This window comes from Mus musculus, chromosome 13 (assembly GCF_000001635.26).
Source record: "Mus musculus strain C57BL/6J chromosome 13, GRCm38.p6 C57BL/6J".
Classification (NCBI taxonomy): Eukaryota; Metazoa; Chordata; class Mammalia; order Rodentia; family Muridae; genus Mus; species Mus musculus.
Genome location: NC_000079.6, coordinates 29,997,981 through 30,018,997, shown reverse-complemented (window position 1 = coordinate 30,018,997; position 21,017 = coordinate 29,997,981). Strand labels below are relative to the sequence as shown.

The 21,017-nt window shown below is 43.0% G+C and overlaps 1 long non-coding RNA gene across 2 annotated transcripts in view; it reads right to left on the bottom strand.

The window, feature by feature from the left end:
• The window catches only part of Gm40860, a 32,072-nt gene extending 16,449 nt beyond the window's left edge, over positions 1-15,623 (bottom strand). The window contains exons 1-3 of one of the 2 annotated variants that reach the window (XR_873195.1): positions 15,437-15,623; positions 4,007-4,083; positions 2,025-2,106 (exon numbers count right to left, since the gene is read on the bottom strand). This is a non-coding gene — a long non-coding RNA (predicted gene, 40860). The remainder of the gene's footprint in view (positions 1-2,024; positions 2,107-4,006; positions 4,084-15,436) is intronic. The other variant, XR_873196.1, reaches the window with a different exon arrangement.
• Positions 15,624-21,017: the final 5,394 nt, after the last annotated feature.

Genomic DNA, 21,017 nt, shown 5'->3' with positions numbered 1-21,017 from the left:
CATTGGTTTGTTTGAGTTTACAAAACAATTTAGCATAAAAATAGAGTTGGAGAGGGCAGTCGAGTCTTTCCCAATTTGAAAATCCATCAAGAGTATAAAATGTTTTAACTAAAGTTTGCATCAGCGGCCATTTTCATTTCTATATCAAACCCTATTGTGCCCTTGCCTCTAATCCTTGGCTCATCTAACAGGAAGCAAGCCACAAAGTAAGGAACAGACAGCTGGTCCTCATGTCTGACACACAGGATGAAGCTGTGCTGTGTTTATTAAAAAGAAATTACTATTTATTCTAGGTGACTTAAGCCAAACCATGAGTAGTTTTGGCTACATAGTCATAAAAGCTGTCCTTTAATATTAAACATTAACATTAGATGGCTGTCAGGCATAATTGGGACCAGGAAAGTGTTAAGAAAACTATGTTGATCATAATTTGTAGCTTTGACACCAGTTAATTTTAGATGTTGCCATAGGACTTTGTTGACTGATTAAATGCTTAAGATATTTTTTACAAACGTACTGCTAAGTATATTGTGCAAATTATAGCAAAGCTGTGGCTGTAATGATTATGTTGTATGTCTGAAATTTTGTTTATATTTTACATTGATGAGTCCCAAGAGACTTTACTTGGAGAAAAGAGTGGAGTAGGTCTTCTGAGTATACCAGAAACCAGGGCAAGTTGGGTATCTGCTGGCATCTAGGTACACACCTCTGTGGTTCCTCTGCACCCCATGTCTGCAAAGGATTGGCTCCAACATGGAGACCAACATCCATAGGTGCTCAAATTCCTTATAAAAGGTAGATTAGTATTTATATACACTCTTCATTCTCCTATATTCCTCCAGATTATTTACAATACCTCTTACAATCTAAATGATATGTAAGACCTATTTAACAAAGCTCTATCCCCAGGCATAATCATCTACCAGACTATCAATGAATAAGTTGGAGAGGCACACATATTCAGACCATAGTGAATCTTGTAATGTTCTGTGAGTTGTACCATATAGTTTAGGGAATAATGATAAGGAAAAGCCTCTCTGTGCTCAGTATTCCCCCCCCCTTTTTTTTTTTTGCTCTGAGCTTGGTTGAATCTGCACATGTTGAACTCACAGATGAGGATGTGGAAGGGAGGGCTGGCTGTCACCATCTGTCTCAGGAGGCGACCGAGGCAGAAACCAATGGAGCCTGCTGAGTATGGATGCAAGCCACGGATTTGGGTCAAACAGGTTCGGAGGATGACCTCTGCTAAGAATAGGCACCACTACTCATTTAGAAGCAACTAATGAACTCACTGGCAAACATGTGCCTGGTGTGAGAAGAGTGAGGCCAGACAGTTTGCATCCTCCGGAAGGGGAGCCGGGAAGCCGTGGACACAGCAGAGACTCTCCAAGGCCCAGGGTGAAGGCCTGCAGAGACTGAGACAGAGGGTGACTTCTTTGTGTATTGAGGAAGTATCATAGAAAACAGTTATGAAGATGAAAGGGCAAATGTTATATCCAAGAAAAATAACACGGTTGGGATTTGGGGAATGGGATTTAACGTCTACCTCCTTTTTAATGTGCAGTGAACAGGAAAGGAGGACTAAGCTGGAATATGACAAACATTTACACTTTCTTTCCCAACCTTGATGATCCTGAGCCAAGAGAAGAAGGTCTCCTGGGCCTCAAACTGGCACCAATTAGATTTGGTGAGTCAGGGAGAAACTACATTTGAAAGATGCCTCGAGTCTGGCCACCACTCAGCTTAGTCTGTCCTTGTCACAGTACAGAGTGTATATGTTTGATGACATTGCTGTGGTCTGAATATTTCTACCCTTCCAAACTCATCGACTGACATTCTACCCACCAAGGGAATGGTTCTAGGAGGAAGAGCCTTAGGAGGCTGATCAGGGCCTGAGGATGGAGCCCTTATGAAGGGGATTAGTGGCCTTATAAAACAACTTCAAGAAGGACTGGAGAAGTGGCCCAGTGGTTAGAGCATGTAAATTTGGATCCCAGTCCCCATATCAGGTGCTTCATGACTACCTGTAACTCCAGCTCCAGGAAACTCCAATGCCTCTGGCCACTGTGGACTCCGTCTCTCACATACATGCACGTCCCATCTCTCCTAGACATATAATGTAAAAATTAAATAAATCTCTTTTATTTAACTGCAAGGGAAACACCTCTGATCCTTCTCACCTTGTGAGGTCAGAAGTGGAAGGTTGCACTCCATGAACTAGAAAGTGACCTGGCACCAAACACCGCATCTGCCAGCCTCCTGCTTGATTTTAGACTTCCTGTGACAGAATAGTGTGGATTGTTTCCTGTTGTTTATGAGCTATGCAGCTTTAGGAACTAGGGAGATAGTTCACGGGGTAAGAGCCTTCGCTATGCATGCATGAGGGCCTGAGTTTGAATTCCCAATGCATATGACAAAGCTAGTCATGGCCACTCATGCCTGTTAGCCCAACACTGGGGGACAGACCCAGGAGCTCACCAGCCAGTCGGCCTGGGGAAAATGGAGAGCTTCATGTTCAGTGTGAAGCCTGTTTCATGGGAATAAGGCAGGAGGTGATACAGAAAGACACTTGATACCTTCCTTGGACTTCCACATGGGAGAGCGTACAGGTGTGCACTCATATTTACCTATACACACTCATGTAGAATAACATAGTTTCATTACATTTTGTTACAGCAACCTAAATGGATTAAGATAAATATAAATGTAGGTTTCAGTCAAGTTTTTTATAGTTCAATATAGCAAGTAAAGAGGGAGGAAGCTACTATTTTAATGGAACAAACATATTGAAGTTCTAATAATTTGTGTGTGTGTGTGTGTATACATGATGTATGCCTGTGGTGTGTGTATATGTAGTGTGTATATGTATGTGGTATGTGTGGAGTATGTGTTTGTACGTGGTGTGGTGTGTGTGCGCGAATGTGCATGTATGTATGTATGTATGTATGTATGTATGTATGTATGTATGTGGTGTGTGGTATGTGGTGTGTATGTATAGTGTATATATGTATATGTGTATGTATAGTGTATATATGTGTGTATGTATGTGTAGTGTATATAGTGTATGTATGCATGTGTGCAGTAGGTAGAGAGATGGCTCAGTAGTTGCTCTTTCAGAACTAAGTTTGATTCTCAGTACCCATGCTTTGAAAAAATGAATTGCCCATAGTCTCACCTGGAGATGGCCACTGTCAGGATTTGATAGTTTCTCGTTTCATATCATGTTTAATCATTCAGATTTAATGATACATTTTAGATCATAGTACATACAATATGGATCCCACATTTATCATTTTAAAATATAACCATTTTCCTATGTATGAAAAGATTTCATGATATTAATTTAATGGGTTTATATCATCTTCGTGAATTTCTGGTATTAATTAATTTATTCTATGGATAGTCACTAACTTCGTTTCTGATGTTTTATTATTACAAATTATGCTGTAATGTGTACCTGAACATATATGAGCATAAACTTCTGTACACTTCCTGTACTTATGCATGTACTGGGAGTTGAGCTAGGGCCCCTTTTACTATATACCATATACCTAGGCACCGTATAGCCTCACCTATAATCCACATTTTGAGTGGTTTCATTAAAATAAATTCTCAGATGTGAAAACACTGGGTCAAAAGTCACAGATGTTCCGCAATCTCTGAAACTGGCCCTCAAGTTCATGACCATTCTTCCTGTGGAGGTCTGAGATCTATCTTCTTTCCCTTTGCATCTCACCTGACTTATGACAACTTCAATCAATAGGGTAAACAAACCACTGAACCTTGATGCCTGGGACCCTCACCCTTGGGAACTCTGAGCTGCCGTATAAACAACGTGATTAGCTTAAAGCCAGCATTCTGTAGAGAAGTCAGGGCCCGTGGAGGTTCCTCCAGGTCTTCTAGGGAGCATTCCTAAATTTTGTGTCAAATCCATCCAGAACCCAGATCTGTGAGTCAAGACCCCTTCCTCCTCCTAGCCCTAGTCACCCGGACCCTAGAGTCTTACCAGCTGGGGTGCTCTAGGCTGTGAGGCAAAGAAAAGACATCCCCCGCGTACCCTGTCCAAATTCCCGTCCACAGATTCTGTAGGCATGGAAAATGGATGTGTTAAGCCAAGTTTCTGAGTAATTTTTTTTCATGCAGCAATAAAATAGTAAGTGGAACGAACATTCGGGGGTTCTTGATACATCCTGTCAAACTGTTGTCTAAGCAGATTGCAGCCATTTGGCCTCCCACCTAGCGTGGATGGGCTCTCCCAACACTGGGCTTGATCCGCACTGGCATACTTCATAGCTCAGCCTTTTCTGTCTTTACATTTTATCATAGGAAATGAATATTCACAGAGAGGCTAGTGTAATGAATATGCCTATCCCTTGGCTTCAGTCATCTCGCCTTATATCATCTGTTCCACTTCCTGCCCTCGACTTTCTATCAGCGGGGTTATTAGATTAGGTAATAAACAAATGCCAGTAGGAAAGCAAAGACGATGGTCATTGATATATATTAAGTAGGTACACTAGACTAGGCACCGTTCTAACTGCATCACACAAAGCAACTCAGTTACGTTTCGCAGAAGCCCTAAGAGACAGATAAATAGACTCTTCCATTATAGAGATGAGGAAGCAAGGGCGCAGTAAGCTGAGGAAGTTGTTCAAGTTTGCTCAGAGAGCTAGGAAAGGCCAATGGCAGACATGAAAGGAAGCAGTCTGGCTCTAAAACCTATGCCCATGGCTTCACTCTCTTCCTACTCTCCAGACCTGTTTCTAGGGGGTGCAGTTATAGCAAACCCAGTTTGTGTGGTACATTGAAACAATTCCCTGCTCTCCATCACCCTAGTTATCTGGGAGATATTTGAAAGTTGGAGATAAAAAACAGTGCTTTCTAATACAAAAGGCTCAAGGAAGACCATTGTTAGTTTTCATATGCAAAGCCTTTTACAGAAAAAGCCAACCTGGAAAAGAACCATAACCAAGTCAGGAGTTTGGTGTCGTACAAAACAGGGTCTCATTTATACTCAAAGGAAAAGTATGACTACTTCTAGATTCATACGGAAGGATGAATCTGCCTTATAGAGAATTCCTTTAATTAAAAAAAAAAAAAAACAGGAAAAACAAGGCAGTAGAAGCCAGTTCTCCAAACCCTCCCCAGCAGCAATCAAGTGAGGAAAAGCATAAAGCCACACTGTAAGCCTCAACGGAGTGGTCCAGGAGAGAGACGAGTGTGGAGCTAAGCTGAGCCGCGTGTTGGCAGGACCTCCGTCTCCCTCCTCTCTTGAGCCATGAAAATGTAAGCTTTCTCATCACTATTCAGATTTTTAAAAAGCCATTCAGTGTGGCTGTTCTGTTCGTTTCTGCTTTCTGGTTGGGATGGTGACAATGACTGCCGGGGAGAAACCGGGGAAGCCTAGAACGGTATGGACCAGGGATGCACTCTTAATTGGGAAAGGGAGTCAAAGCCCATGGAGATGGGGGTGCATCAGAGGGGGGTGAATTCTGAGACGGAAGTAAACAGAGAGCTGGGGTTTGCTAACGCAGAAACCACGAGTCCACGTAGTGTCCTCTAGGCCCCCTACTATGCTGGCTAGGGTATTGGAAAGTAGGAACCACACAGTAAACAATTCATAGCATTTTGGGGAGAACGAGCTGGTCTTGGGTAAGGTGGGAAGTCAGTCACGAAGTCACCCACACTGCATCAGAGCAAACAAGGGCTTTGACAGAGCTGTCTGAACTTGAGCAAGAAGAAAAGAATCAGCCCTGGCAATGAGGCCTTGATGCCTGCGGGGCTGGGGGTGTAGTGTGGGTGGAAGGGAACACAGCCTCACAAAAGACAAACACAACCACAGCCTGCATGAACACTGAACTCCCTGAGAAGGAGGAGAAATTGCCCTCTCCACCCTCGAGCTCTGGTTAATCAGGCTTTCAAGAGAGACAACAAGGACTGGGATTTTGCATTCCTGAGGGGCTAAAAGGCATGCGTCAGCCCTGATTTTAGGGTCTTTCCATGTAACCTCCTGATGATGGCTTTCTGAGAACCACAATGTGTGAGGCACTGGGCCCTTTCAAGTTAGTAACTCATTTAATCTTTCAGCTATCCCACGAAACAGACTTGCCTAGCATCCCATTTTATAGATAAGAAAGCTTGCTCAAGAACACTCCGATCTTGATCCAGAGTTGATCCTATTATCCATTGTACATGCTAACTTTCCTTTACCTAAAAGGTGATGTTGTCTGTCTTCTGAGGCTGAGCACCCTCTTTTTGTCTACCTGGTACACAGAAATGACCAGAGACTGCCTAGGGAGAAGCTAAGAACTCTTTTCACCTCCCACCTTCTTCTCCAAGGATACCTGGGAAGGTGGGAGGCTAGCTCCTACCCAGTTGTACACTCTGCTGCCTCATTTTACAGCTAAATAGCTCACTGAGATTAACCCTATCCTTACTAAATGCTAAGATCTTTCTTTTAGGTAAATGAGAACGCTTTACCAACAGGTTTAGCTTCCCAGGCTGTAGACAACACCCATCCATAAAACACCCACACAGGCACACACAGCTCTCTGCCGTGTTTTAACACAGACATAATTATGACTCACAAATAAGCATGGCCAGAGCATAAAGCACTCAACCAGAAGTTACATAAGCATGGACGACATCCATCTTCTACCTAGGCAGCATTAACATGATGCGCTGTGGACTGCAGACTAAATTAACAGAAGACAGAATAGGCCATTTGCTGTAATGAATTCCTGTAGGTGGGGATGTAACCGTCTAATCGCTAGCCCACAGTGGGGAGGGCAGTAATCCACCCATCAGCAATAAATCCAACAATAAGCCCAAATGGTGCTTCCAGAAAGACACTTGGCCCATAAACCAGTGTCTCTAGAAACTGCCTGCCTGGACTTGACATCTTATATTTTGCAGTGGATTATCCGTCAGTAATCCCGTTCCCACCAGTGAGTGATGATTCATTTTTTATAAGTTCAAGGAAATATCTAAACCGCTTCAAACCTTCAAATCAAGTATAGAAATGAGGGGCAAAACCGAGAGCCTCCGCTCAGATGCACAGGAGAATTGTGGTGTGCTTCTAGCCAGGGCGAAGTAAGAGTGGTTAAGCGGACGTTATTCGCTCCTCCCTAGGAGGTACTTCCTGCTTTGTTTGCCCCTTGACCCTCCTTGAATGTTTGTTGCATTGGTAAAAGGGGGACATCTCAGAAGAATAGAAGAGCTAGAAGAAACCCACATTTCTCTGCCCCAAAGAGTTACAATTTACAGCTATTGTTTTATATTGTTATTACTGCATTCTCTATCTACCTATCCACATATCTGAAGATATTGACTGTGAAATTAATAAGGTAGAGAATACCAAAGATCCCAGACACAGGGCAGTGACTAAAGGGCAGATATATGCAGGCGAAAGTGTCTCTCTGAGGAACATCACTTATGTGGGAAAACGGTTTCATATCTTGGAAGACTCTGGGGGGCTATCCCCGAGAGTGGGTTCAAAGAAGTCAGTAAGCACTTCTGTGAGTTAAGGACGTCACTGTATAAAGGTTTGGGAGTGTGCACATCTTAGGAACAGAAGAAAAGAAGTGTTTTGGTGGAGAAATTAGGAAAGGTGTCGAGAGAAGAAGGAACATGGAAAAGCCCACAGGAGCCAGGAGAGTGGAGTCCCAAGCCTAATTAAGCCTCGAAGCAGGATTCTTGAATTCTTTACCATCTTTTTAAAAATCCTCTCTGGGTCCTACGCATCCGGTCACCAATTTCTAACTGACCACATTCTTTCTTAGGAGTCCTTTTCTTTCTCTGTTAAACAGTCACTGGCCGATTCAATCTACAGCTATTGTGTATCGGCAACAATGTTTCAGCTAGTGACTGGTGAGTGTACAATGTAGTCCCATAGGATTAGATTTATGAGCGGGAGGGGAGATAGCTCAGTGGCCAAGTGCTTTGCTGTGCAAACGTTAGGACAGAGTGCAGATCCCCAGGACCCACACAGAGCTGGATGCAACAACCCATGTCTGCAAGCCCAACACACCAATGGCAAGACAGAAGGTGGAGATAGGCGAATCCCCAGAACCTTGTAGGCCAGCTAGCCTGGTGGATGCCGCAGAGCGAGGAGACTTAACACAAGATGAGGACCAAAACCTGAAGCTGTCCTCTGACTTCTACGTGCATGTTATGCTGCACATGAGCCCGCATTGGCACATATGAACATACATACACATACATGCATATACACATACCATATACCCATACAGATTTAGAAAATGCATTTGTCTAGTGATATAAGCATCTTGGTTTGTGTGAGTATATTTATTCTATGATGTTCAATGACAAGGTTGGCTAGTGATTTGTTGCTCATATGTGGCTCCATGAGCAACCAGGTACTTACATATTCCAACTGCATCCTAGCTATATACTTTTATTTTCTTTTATTTTTGGCAATGGGGATTGAACCTAGGGTTTCTCACATGTTCTACAAGCATTCTACCATTAAGCTACAGTTTCAACCCTTAACATTTTTGGACTGTATTTATTTATGTGTGTGTATTGTTTTAGGGTTTTACTGCTGTGAACAGACACCATGACTAAGGCAAGTCTTATAAAGGACAACATTTAATTGGGATGGCTTACAGGTTTAGAGGTTCAGTTCATTATCTTCAAGAAGGGAGCATGACAGCATCTAGGCAGGCATGGTGCAGGCAGAACTGAGAGTTCTACATCTTTATCGGAAGGCTGCTAGTGGAAGACTGGCTTCCAGGCAGCTAGGACTAGGACATTAAAGCTCACACCCACAGTGACACACCTACTCCAGCAAGGCCACACCTCCAAGTAGTGCCACTACCTGGGCCAGGCATCTACAAACCATCACATGTACATTTATTTTTGTGGGTGTATGGTGTGTGTGTACGAGCTCACATGTCATGATACCTGAATGGATCAGGGGCACACCCAGGAATAAATTCTGTCCTTCTATCATGTGGGTCCCATAGATCAAATTCAGGTTTTCAGGCTTGGTGGCCCCTTTACTAACTGAGCCATTATACCAGGCTTCCAGTCCCTTCTTTGCTTTTCTCTTTCACTTTTAGTTATGTGTGCATATGCACATGCATGAATATGCCCTTGGGGCCAGGGGTATCTGAGCAGCTCAAGCTGGACTTACAGGTGATTAGGAATAGCTTATGTGGGTGCTGAGAACTAAACTTGGGGACTCTGCAAGAGCAGCAAGTGTTTTTTGCTTGATACAAGGCTTCACTAAGTATCCCAGGCTGATCTCTGCTGCCCTAGCTGCCCTTGAACTTGTGATTTCCCTACTTTAGCCTTCCAAGTAGCTGGAATTACAAGTCTTAACTTGCAGTCTTGTTTCTAGCTACATGTTAATAAGTGTCAGATCTGTCCTTTCTACCTAGACTTCTTTTCTTACAATTTAAGGTGGCATTTGTTTGTTTGTTTGTTTGAGGCCACCTGTTTCATTCTGGTGGCCCCAGTACAAACTTCTTCTCTTTAGTCTGCTATTCTTATCTCAATGTGATTTCAGCTAACAATTACATGAGCTGAACATCCGTGAATCAGTGTCCATAAATCCTCATTTCTTCAGTCCTCATATGCAGACTCTAAGACTTAACACCTTTGCCTCCTGAGCATCTCCAAGTTCGTTACCCTGCTTCCAGCCTGAGTACCAGCCTTATCATTTCTCTCCTCCACTACCCGTGTGCCCATCTCTAGGCCTACACAGCTTTGAGATCATCCTCTCCAGGTCCTCGGGGTTTCCTGAAGATGCAGCTCACAATTTTCCTACCCTATATTTAGTCCTGTTAGGTATTGAACAGCTTTCCACCTGCTGGTCCAGTCTGCATGTTTCTTTCCAGTTATGCTGCAAGAGGCTGTACCAATGGGCTTCCTCTCCCACTTGTTCCCACAGGTCTGGAGGGACACCAGCAAGGTAAGGAGAGTAAAGTTAGGGTACTTATTCCCCAGGCCTTTCCCTGCTCTGTCCCCATGGTCTAACTGTGACATTAACTTTAGACTATGCGTGTCAGGAAGTATCTCCACACAGCTTATTGGTAAGCTCTTTCACTTCCATGTTCTATCAACTGAGCTTCTACATCTCATTTCAGGCCTGGGGATGGTGATGAGTTCTGACTGGCAGGAGACTTATGAGACTACATTATCTCATCCACTTTCTCTAAACCATCAATATGGTCCTCACACTGTCCCACGTGGAAGAGTCATCTGTTTCCTTCAAAGATCCTCGTTACTCAGGCACTGAGATCAAGTCTTACTTGTTGATGTCGCTTTTCATGCGGCATGATGTTTAGCATATGATAAAGATTCAGTAATAACTGAATAGACAAACATGAAACCCAGCTGCTGTTCACCAAGTCTAGCCCAGTGCTGTCTCAGATCCCAGAAAATGGTGATAGTTCATGGGCTAAATGACTTTGGTACAAGAGAAAAAAGATGTTTTCAAAACCAGGTGTAGAGGCATCGTTCTCAAAATGGGGGCTCATTATCAGTTAAGACAGGAGGAAAGAGAGAGTGAACTGAGTTTTCTTAGGAAATTAAGGAAAAAGGAGTTGGTCTACAGAATGAGAAGAAAAGATACATGGATCTGAAAAACACGAAGATACAGGAAAAAAAATAACTTGTCAAGTAGCAAAGTGAGATACATCAACTCAGTATTTGTATTTTCAGTTATTTCTCATATGTGAAGGAACCAATTCTATGATGGAGATGCAGAAAAAGACTTTAAGCATTAAACTCTGCCTTACCAAGCCAAGTGCAAGGACCTAGATATGTAGTAATGAATGAGATACAATTTCTATCCTCAAATAATTCATAGTGGAGTGGAGCAGATAAACACAGAGGCAAAGAGAAATTTCACCGCCTTAATACCAATGGGATGGGCAATGGGATGTGGGGAGTCTCAGCAGACACAGGAGGAATCGTCCAACCCAGTCTGGAAGGGAGAATGCAGAAGTCCAGAAAGGCTTCCAGAGAAGATGAACTGGGCAGCATCTGGAAAGAGTCAGGGAAACAGTGCAACCATGATCAGCATCAGTATAATGAACGCAAAGGTCAGGGATAAACAGTTCAGGATTTGAGGGCAGGAAAGAGAGCTTGGCAGTTAAGAGTGTTTGCTGTACCCATGCATGGGTACCAAAGTCTGGATCTCAGAGACAGGAAGATGTCTAAAGCTTGCTATATACCATTTTATCCCAAGATCATGAGTCCCTGGTTCTGTGAGAGACTCTGCCTCAAAAGGACATAGCAGGGAATGATAGAGGAAGTCACCTAAAACCTTCCTCTGGCCTTTGCATACACACACACACACACACACACACACACACACACCATGTACATACACCCACATACATGCTTCACAGACATACACATATGAAAAGGTCAACATTCACACACATATGTATACCCATGTACCAATCCTAACTCCAATATTAAAGTACAATGCCTGTGTTGAAAATCTGCTATTGTTTCTTGTAATCAGTGGTTTTCCTACAGAAGTTAATATTCAGACATATTTATAAATAATTACAGATACAAAAAGAAGTTTACAGAATGAAAATAGAAATCTGTTCTCACACTATTATCAAGCCTTTGCCATTCCATTCCTCAGAAATAATCGCAGCCAGGCAGACTTCGCAAATTTCCCGTTATGTGTGGGATAATATTTTAATATATCAATCACTGCAATCTTGTCTTTACTTTTTGACAACAACAACAAAGACCTTGCTCTGTTTTATCTCTCACAGTCATGCTCCTGCCTTACACAGGCACTGTTACAGCAGGGTCATGAAGCACAGAGCCAGGAACACTGGTTCAAAGACCTGGGCCTTGGGATAAGGAAAAGGGTGGCCAGTTTCCAAATTGTGGTGTTGTGCATCAAAATCAAAGCCTTGAAATATTTGGAGCTAAAAGCCTAAGTCATAAACAGTAGTTTGGAAGTATAACAAACAAAAAACTCAATTTTGTGACTCAAAGATCAGGCAGGAGATAATGGGAAGGGTGAGATGGCACAGACAATGACAAGGGTGTCTGTGACTTAGGTTAAGGGACCAGAATGGAAGCAAGCACAGGGAGAAGATAGGAGACTGTCACCTTCCTTCTCTGAAGCATCAACAGGTTACCAAGGACCAAAGCAATAGGGGATTCAGCAGCCAGTAGTGCCATTTTCTTATTTGTTCTTTTGTTTTATTGATTTCTTTTGGTTTTTTTTTTTGTGTTTGTTTATTTATTTATTTATTTATTTATTTATTTATTTTTGTTGAGACAGAGTTCCACTGTGTATCCCTGGCTATCCCGAAATCAGCAGCCGCTGGAACAAGCAGAACCCAGAAATACCTGAGTTATTCAGTTGCCCTGGTGAGGGTTTCCTATGAATGTAGCACAGTAAGAGGCATCAGTTATCTAAGAGACAACACAGATCTCCAAGATGGAAATCAGAGCCAGGGCAGATAAGAACATGGTGGTACAATGAAACACGCTCTAGCATTTACCCTAAGCATTCACTGCAGCTGGTAGACCACGGCCAGTTCATGGCTATCCACAAGTATGGTGGTGTCTAACACTGTTGACTCATGCTGCGTCAACTGTTCACAATGTGTTTTGTTGTTTTTTTTTTTAATTGAACTATGTGCTGGTTGGAGACAGCATATCTATTTTTCCACATGTTCACAAATGATGGGGAGTTAGGCACGTTTGTCTGTGTCTGGTGAGTCAGTGTTGGTGAGCGTCTTATAGGAGCTCTAATTGGGTATCAGGGATAGAAAGCATCAGAAGACATTGGGTGGGTTTTCTCCATTTGATGGCAGTGATCTGTGCTCTTCATGGCATGGCAATGCTTCGGGATATGCACTGCAGGTAGTAAAATTATTTCAAAACAGTGTCAACAGAAATGGATTTATCATTACAGCCAAGTTTACAGAATTTCTAAAAGAGCCAGGAACAGGTTTGATATCCACACAGAAACAATGTCATCAGGGAAACATAACCACACAGAAGCCTATCTAAGGCCAACCACTGAGTACCAGACAACAACATCACTGTGACAATGTCCCCAGAGAATGATAAACAGCATCCCAAGCCCCTGTTACCCCCTTGGCCATCAGCATCCAAAGTTCATGCTACTGTCCAGGTTTCGGGGGGAAAACTTGCTTTAAATATTGAACCCCAAGATATGCTACAGAAGGGTTTGGAATGGACCTTGGTGGATTCTGCTCCAAGCAAATGTCCTCTCCACTCTAGCCAATTGATAAAATGCTGTCCTTATCTGAGTAGTGAAAAAGTGAACTATAAACAACCTTATTTTTCCCGAATCGGCCTTTGTGTAATTTGTCCTGGGATTAATGCAGGGCTGAGCCTATGAGTGCAAATTGAGTGGAATTGAATGGTTCCAGCTGTGAGAAATAGGAAATGTAGGACTGGAAGCTGGTAAAGATTTTAGCACAACCAAACCAAGGAAGCCAGTCACTTAGACTTAACACTACCAAACCGTGTGCTGGTCATCTGTGTGCTGGTCATCTGTTAACTCAAGGAAACAATGGTAGATGGCCAATGACACTCCCTCCATGATTGAGCTCACTGCTTCTGAGTTCACCACCACACTTAAAGTTATGTACCTCCTAGGACCAGTCTGATTCAGTTCTGTTCCTTACCCTTCTTACATGATTATCTGTGCCCATCAAGTAGGATGACAAAGACCTAGCAATGGGAACCTCACCCAAACCAAACAAGTGAGAAACTTCCCTGGGAGTTTCGGTGTGGTTTAGTGCCGGAACTCATCAGATAGAAACCTGAAGAACTTGTGATGGTAGCAGTGATGGTTTGAACATGTGAAGTGTCACCTCCTATGTTGATATGAGTCGGGGCTTGACCTCACATAGTGGTGCTACTATAAAAAATGGTGGGACCTTTAAGAGGTGGAGCCTCAGTGGAAGAAGTGAGTCACTGGGTGAGGGGGGGGGGGTTCGGCCTTGAGGTTTTACATCCCAGCCCCACTCCCTGACAGCAGACCCAATGTGACTAGCTGCCTCTGGCTCCTGGTTTGGCTGCCTGGGAGGATGGTATTCCTTATAACCTTCCTCCCTTAGGTTGAGTTGCTCTTACTGGGTCACGACAATGAGAACCCTAACCAATGGACTAACGAAACAGCTCTGTTATTTGCTGCATAGAAGGAACCAGTTATCAGTGAAAAAGAAATAAAGCCAACATGTAAAAGAGGACAAGGTTGTAGACAAGCTCTTTAGTAGTTTCGTTTCTAAATTCATAGTTCTTGAGGCTCAGCCATGTTACTGCCTTTTTGCAACTCACCCTATATGATTTGGTTTAGGTTTTCACCAATAAAAGGAGGAACCGTCATGTTTGCCCCCACCTCTTATGTAAAATATACTTGTGATTTAAAGTATGGCGTGTTATCCAACTTACCTTTCAGAGATAATGCAAAGAGGGCTGAGTAGATGACTCACTGGGGTTAAAGTACTAGCCACACAGCCTGATGACCTGAATTCAAGCCCATGTTAAAAAGCTGGACATGTTAGTATGTGTCTAATTATAGCATTCCTATGGAGATACAAGGCATAGGCAGGAAATCACCCAGAGGCTCATTGTCCAGCTAGCCTGGAGTGTGCAACACGGCAGAAACAACAGACAGCCTGCCTTAACCAGATGGAGAGAGAGAACTAAGCCCAAGAGTCGCCCTCTGACATCTACACATGTGCCCCGGCATGTACATGCCCACACTCAGACACACATCAGACACAGTACATAAGTAATAATAAACCAGCAAATTCAATGGGAAAAAAAAGAAGGAACATAATGCAATTTTTTAAAGCAGGCAAAACAGATTTCTTTTTCTAAGCAAATTCAAGTTGTCTTGCTTTGACTTACAGTAGCTAATATGTTTTGAGTTTACATATGTGGATATGATGTATAGAAATTTTCCAACCTGGGAATTGGATCATGTTAAAAAAAAAAAGAAAAAGAAAAGAAAAGAAGAGAAAAGAAAGAAAAAGGTATGGCAGTGAGTACTTCTGAAAGAAAAAAATTTCACAGACGAACTATTAAGAGCATAAATTACATTGAGTGCCATCACAACCACCGCTGTCCTCATTTGATCTGCGATTACATGAAACACTAGTGAACTATCTCGTCTCTAGATGGGGAACTAATGTTAGCAACTATAGCTCCAAGCAGAGCAATGAAGATAGTTTCCTATAATTATCAAAGCAAACTTTGAATTTGAGTTCATAGGCCTGAGCATCTTCTCCAGTCCCATAAAGCCCTCAAAATCCACACTCCTGATATAATTAAAATATCTGGTAACAACTAGTGATATGTGAACATATCAAACCAAGGAAAACTTCAGAATGCTACAAGCAAGAAAAGTATTGTTTGGTAACAAAAGGATTTGAAAACTTAGCTTTACATTCATCAGTGCAGGTAAAGGGTGCTGTCTCGAATGCTAGACATTTGCTGATGGTCAAAGCTGGAACTGGAGCCAGAAGGAACCGAATGGAGCTCCCGGGGTACTCGCCATTGACAGGCACAGCCCTCCTGTCACCAGCTTCCCTCTAAATCAGGCTTGTGGTCTGGCTTCTGCTGAGATGTGTGCTGTGGACTCACGCGGTTTGCCAGATGGCGGTGGGAAGTCCATTAGTTATGCATCACACACCCTGACATCCTGATCAAAAGTGAAAGAAACTACGCTCAGACAGGGGAGAGATGCTCAGGAGAAAAGCGGTGGTTAGAATCCTGTGTATTTCGACAGAAATTTGTGCATAGTCATTGTCTGTAAATAAATTCATTCTTAGGACATACGGACCCCAGGAATTCTTCCTGTGGTTTGGGCCATAGCACACATACGTCCCCAAGGTGCTCATTAAAGAATGCCAAGCCATTGCTCTTTCAAGGTCATCTAGAAAAGTCCAAAGATCCAAGTGTAAGGTGACACATTCAAGTGTCTGCCTTTCAGGAGAGACCCAACCATTCTTTCACAGGTTCTAGTGGGCATCAGGAAGTTAGTCACAGGAGAAGTTTGTGAGAACCTTTTTCCAGGAGCCAGCTTGAGGAAAAGAAGTGTGAAACCCATCTAAGCACATTGCTAATGAGAAAGGTACCAGATAGCACTTTAAAAGGGGCCCAAGGGTTCAAATTACATAAAATACCATGAACCGATAAGAAGCTTATAGTCTTTCCAACAAGTTATCAAACTGTTCACTGCTCAACATTACGAAGTTGTATAGAGATTGTATGAGACCAGTTTGCTGCTAAATAGAAAACTCATAAATACGGGCTTGTTGAAATATACTCTCCTGGAAAGCCAACTTTCTTTCCTTGAAAGAATGGCAACCAGCAAGCATGTGTGTGGAAGTCAAGCCCCCAGCTCTTCTTTAACTTGTCTTTTGACCAGGAGCAAATGAGGAAAGCCTGTATCATAATAAATGTCTGTTAAGTGCTTGGGAAATAAGAGAATATACAGTTCACAGTCAGGCTCGGTTACCTTGTAAGTTCAAGGCTGGCCTGGGGCTATATGTGGCCAAGACTTAACAAATAAAAGCAAATTTTAAAAAGTAAACAGAGAATTGGGTGTGGGAACCTGCCTGTAATGTCAGCATTTGGGAGGTGGAGGCAGGAAGGTAGGTGTACGTACAGATTAAAGTTCAAAGTTAGCCTGGCCTATTTGACTCTTTATCTGAAAAACACAGATAAAACAACAGTCAAGGAACTGCAACCCTATAGATGGAACAACAATATGAACTAACCAGTACCCCGGAGCTCTTGTCTCTAGCTGCATATGTATCAAAAGATGGCCTAGTCAGCCATCACTGGAAAGAGAGACCCTTTGGACTTGCAAACTTTATATGCCCCAGTACAGGGGAACGCCAGGGCCAAAAAGGGGGAGTGGATGGGTAGAGGATTGGGGGGGGGGGTTGGTATGGGGGACTTTTGGGATAGCATTGGAAATGTAAACGAGGAAAATACCTAATTAAAAAAAAAAACAAAAACAACAGTCAAAACGGGCTCTGAGGGAAAGTTCCAGAAGATCACGAACAGGCAACTTCGGTAAAGGGAGTAAGAAAGAGGGATCTAAGGGGAACATTGACTTCAAGGTGTGAAGACAATACTTCCTACCCTTATGAAGTCCACTCACGCTCTCAGTGGATCCCAGGAACAGTGTCTCAAAACAGCCTCTGTGTCAGAATCATCCAGAATGTTTCCTGAGGACATCAGGCCTGAGGACTTCTCCACAGACCTGCGAGTTGGAATTTCTGTACCAAGAAGGGGTGGATGGCGGTAACAGACTACCCATTTGAGGAGGCCTCACGACAACCCTTTATGTTCCCCAAGTCGATATTAGAACAGAGAATCCAGTGTCTAAAACAAGACAGAAGCCTTGATTTTTGATAAACATAGCTTGAATGACTTTCCTCATACGCAAAGAATTTTTTCATAGATTCATTCATTCATTCATCCATTCACTCACTCACTCAACAGATACCGTGTTCTTGCTTTGGAATACTGGGAACTTAGCCAAAAAGAGTAAATCCTAGCTCTTACAAAGCTATCATCAATCTTACATTAGCTATGCAACCGGGACCCTGGCTTTTTTTTTTTAAGGGTTTTATTCTTTAATTGAACCAGATGTGCTTCCAGTAATTCCATGCATTCCTTTACACCCCACCCCCTTCCTCCCAGCCTGTGTTCATTGAGGAAAGCCTATCTGTTCTCAAACACAGATTCTGGCCATTGTTGATCTGAAGCACGTTAGCCTGTGTGTTTCTGACATTGGTTCCCCACAGGGAGCACTTGGAGCACATCTGCCAAACACGTGCTGGCCACCTTCCCTTCTGTTTCCTCTTCAGTGTGACACGAATGAAGTCAGTCTTTAAGCAGGAAGTGTGCATACCTGGGGAAGATGTGATTGGGTTGGGCAATGTCGTATCACCAGTCAACTGACAAGTATTTATGGAGACCCTTCTGAAAGAAGGAAATGGTGTCCTTTCTCAAGTGGACCAAAAGCTACCCTGTGAACGATGCCTCCCTTCAGCAACCTGAGAAAGAAGGATTTTCAAAGGTGACAGAAAAATTAACTTGTGTTGTAGACCAAAGCTGAGGTCATGGCTACCCTGAGTGACTTTCCAGGAAGGCTCCTTCTCCTTCTCCATTCTCTTATTACTCTCTCTCCCTCCTCTCCCACCTTCCCCATCTTAAAACTGGACTGGTGGGAACCTACAGAAATAGCTTTTATCTGTTCCTTGTGGCTGCCTCATGAATTTGGACACAACAAGACAAAGAAAACTCTAGGTAGAAATCGATTAGAAGGAAAATGTCTCCTAAGTATCCTGTTCACTTCCTTCTCGGGCTCCCTATTCTCATTATCCATCAACACACAAGCCCCTCTTTCTGCTCCTGGCCTTCTGCGTGCCCATCTACTTCATAGGGTATGAGAATGCCAAAGCAGAGCCCACCTGCCTACCTCCGTTCAGCAACAGGATACAAATAGCTACTCCCCAGTGGGTGGCCTTCTTGTTCCCTGAGCCTGAAGCTGACTGGACAGAAACAAGGTAAGCTTTCCAGGTGAAGAAAGACCACCATTCAATAAGAAGTCTAGAGGTCTCTCCAACTGGCTTGGGTTACAATCTCAAAAGACACAAGCTCAAATGTCATAATTCTGAGTGCTGAAAGCCTGCAAGTCCAAATGCTGAACATTCCTCCTCCCTGTCGTGTGCGTGTGTGTGTGTGTGTGTGTGTGTGTGTGTGTGTGTGTGTGCATGTGTGTGTGTGTGTTGAGGCAGTGTGGAAAGATAAATTCTGGAGAGGGATTAGTGCACTTCCTGCTGTGAGAATACAAAAGTGTTTCTTTGCAACAGCTGATGAATAACCAGAATTTTAAATAGGCAGCTTATACTTAAAAAACAGTTTTAGAGTACAACCTTTCCCCAAATACAAACAAATTGAGCTTTTTGAAGATCTTAAACATGGAAGATACAAGACATCTCTGTTGCCAAATTATCATTTCTGTGCCTTCACACAAGGGTTTGTAGAAAACAAGGAAAACAACTACAGCAAACCCCTCAGTGGCCTTCTGAACCAAGACACTTGGGAATGCAGAGGTTCCTCAGAGGGTACAAACATGTGCTGGATATTGCACTGTTCTTCATGATTTTTAGTGTTGGAGAGGTTGGAGTTCTGTTTACCTCTCATGGCTTGAATGTGAAATGGTCCCTATAAGTCTCATGTGTTGGAACTCTTGGGTTCCAGGGTGGCACTGTTTTGGAAGGTTGTGGAACTTTTAGGAAGTGGAGGCTTGCTGGAGGAGTGAGTCACCGGAGACTACTCTTGGGGTTTGAATTTATTTATTTGTTTGTTTGTTTGTTTATTTGTTATTGTATTGTCTTAGTTACTGTCCTATTGCTGTGAAGAGACACCATGACCAAGGCAGCTTTTATAAGAGAAAGTAATTTAAGTGGGGACTTTCTTACAGATCTAGAGGCTTGGTTCATGATCATAATGGTGGGAAGCAAACTGGTGTAACACTGGAGAATTAGCTGTGAACATTATTCCCTGACTCACTGGCAGCAGGCAGAGAGAGAGAGACAGAGACAGAGACAGAGACAGAGAGAGACAGAGAGGAGAGAGAAGCAGAGAGAGACTGGGCCTGGTGTAGGCTTTTGAAATCTCAAAGTCCATTCTCAATGATAGGGCCACGCCTACTTCAATAAAACCACACCTCCTACTCCTTCCCAAACAGTTCTACTAACTAGGGTCCAAACATTCAAACATATAAGCCTAAGAGGGCCATTCTCCCTCAAGCTTCTGTGCATGGTGTGTGTGTGTGTGTGTGTGTGTGTGTGTGTGTGTGTGTGTGTACACGCACACACATGTAGAGGTTAGAGAACAAGCCTAAGCAATTGGTGCTTTCTTTTCACCATGTGGGGCCCAGGGATTGAGCTCAGTTTGGCAGACCTGGCAGCTTTTACCACAGAGCCATCTTACCCAGCCTATCCACTCTCTACTTCCTGACTGTAGACCCAAAGTGGCTGGATGTCTTATACATCTGATGCCATGATGTCGCCACCATAAGAGATGATATCTCTTCTCAAACTCTGAGCAACAATGAACCCTTCCTCTCAAGTTGCTTCTCATCAGGCATTTGGTCACAGTAAAACAGAAAGGTAACTAATGCACCTCTGTGTAAGACAAAGTATTGTGCCTTCACAAGGCAAACTAGTGGACTAGCAAACTGTTCTTCCTGATTTTCTTTTAATTCACAATGTACATTTTATGCCTTTGATGAATAAAAATAATCCTAGAATTTGACTGCTTATGACTGAGAAAGGTGAGATATTTTACAAACATTAACTTGGTGATTAGGTGGACTTTGCAAAATAAAATGGATTTCAATTGTGTCCCCAAACTGGAATGACAGATTTGGAAGTTGACACAATCAAGATTTCTCAAGGATTTGGTTGGTTTTTTTTTTTTTTAAACAAAGCTGTTATGCAGTCCAGAGTGGCCTCAAATTGACATTCATCTTCCTTGGCCTTATGGTGAAATTACTAGTATTACCATGCCCACCCATAATAAGTGATGTTCTAAGTGTTACCAAAAAAGTCTCTCCCCACCCACCCCCCTGCTTATTCCAGCGCATGCAGAGAAATTCCAGGAGAATGGATTGGCCACTTTATTTGGCAATGAGGCTGAAAACTGGAGTGTAGAAATGCATCATGCGTGTCTGCATTGGCATTCTTTCTAACTAAAGAAATACCAGGAGCTACTAGGAAATTAAATCTGAATTTGCCTTAGTAAGCCAGCAAGGTTACTGATGGGTTCAAAAATCAATATGGGGCAGGATGAGAAGACACCTAGACCACTATTGTTCCTAGCAAATCTGTGACCTGGGAACGAATAAGGTGGCGTGCATCTCTAAGGACGTGAGGCCCAGAAGATGGGGGGGTTAGGAAGGGATGCTTGCAGCATGTCTGCTGAATCGTGGGAATGTCTCA